This window comes from Hipposideros armiger, unplaced genomic scaffold, assembly GCF_001890085.2.
Source record: "Hipposideros armiger isolate ML-2016 unplaced genomic scaffold, ASM189008v1 scaffold_1443, whole genome shotgun sequence".
NCBI classification, from domain to species: domain Eukaryota; kingdom Metazoa; phylum Chordata; class Mammalia; order Chiroptera; family Hipposideridae; genus Hipposideros; species Hipposideros armiger.
Window position 1 is genome coordinate 192,941 of NW_017732793.1, and position 1,441 is coordinate 194,381.

Below are 1,441 nucleotides of genomic sequence, written 5' to 3' on the forward strand. Positions count from 1 at the left end.
AGTCTCTGTATTATAAACCTTGCTTTCTTTATTTTTTTAAATCACTCTTGTGAAACACAGTTACTCTGCAGCCTTCTTCTATAGCATGTATCTTGTATTCCATTCCTGTAGTATTTCAGGGCATGCCTTCTGAGAATACACAATATTCTAAATTGATCCTAGCCCATTTTATTTTTGTACATCTGTTCTAAGGAATATGATACAGTTTCCAGGCTTCGCACCATCTCATTAAAAATTAGTAGAGAGAATGTCAGCAGGCACACAACCTTACAAATGCAGGTCTAACTTGGTAAATTAAACATGTTTTGTGGGTATGTATTATTTATTCCTGTTTGCTTTTAGGTGTTGGCATGTGCATACTCACTCACTGGCACTATCTTTGCAATTGGTAATTATCTGGATTGGGGGGGGGGAAGCAAATGATTTATAGATAAATCAGGATTATGGTTTATATAAATCAAGCCACCAAGTCAGGTTAAAGACGAAATTAAAGTTATTCTAAGAATCAACTCCAAGAATCTTTTAGAAAAGAAACTAAAATGAAATAAAAATTCAGGGTTTAATAGGTAATCCCACCTAGCAACAAAGATTTCATGTAACAAATATGACCAGCTCTATTTATATGGAAGTTTCTGCCTCCTACACTTAAAGCAATTGGATATGAAAGTATTGTTTGCAGTAATATCCTAGAGTAAGTAATGCTAGATTTTTAATGTACTTTTAGGAGGGTAGCAGGCAGAAACAGGGAACAGATCGAAAAGCAGCAGATGGGACTAGATACACAATGGTTGTTCAACTCGAACCTGTGGTTCAGCATTTTATTATGTATTTATTTTTAATTTTTCCTTATTAAATATATTGTATAATATTATACAATACATAACATATATCATTATATCATTATAATTTTTGGGTTGTCTGAAAAGTCATGATGTATTTTTTCTGCTTTTCGTTGCAAAAATGCGTCATGACTTTTCCGACAACCTAATAGATATTCCATATATTACATAATTGTTATATAATCAAATATTTTATATATTATCTAGAATGAGATACATATAGATAATAGTTTTATTTGATGTATGTATACATGTATATATTGCAAAATGATTACCGCAGTAAGCTTAGTTAACATCCATCACCTCAAAAATGTTTTTCTTGTTCTGAGAACTTACGATTTACTCTCTTAACAACTTTCAAATGTATAATAATATTGTTAAATATAGTCACTGTGCTGTACATTATATCCCCAGAACTTATTTACCTTATAACTGGGAGTTTGTAGCTTTTGACCACCTTCACCCGTTTTGCCCATCCCTACCCCTTGTCTCTATCAACCATCAATCTATTCTCTGTTTTTATGACTTAAAATTTTTTTTAGCTTCTACATATAAGTGAGATTATATAGTATTTGTCTTTTTCAGTCTGACTCATTTCACTT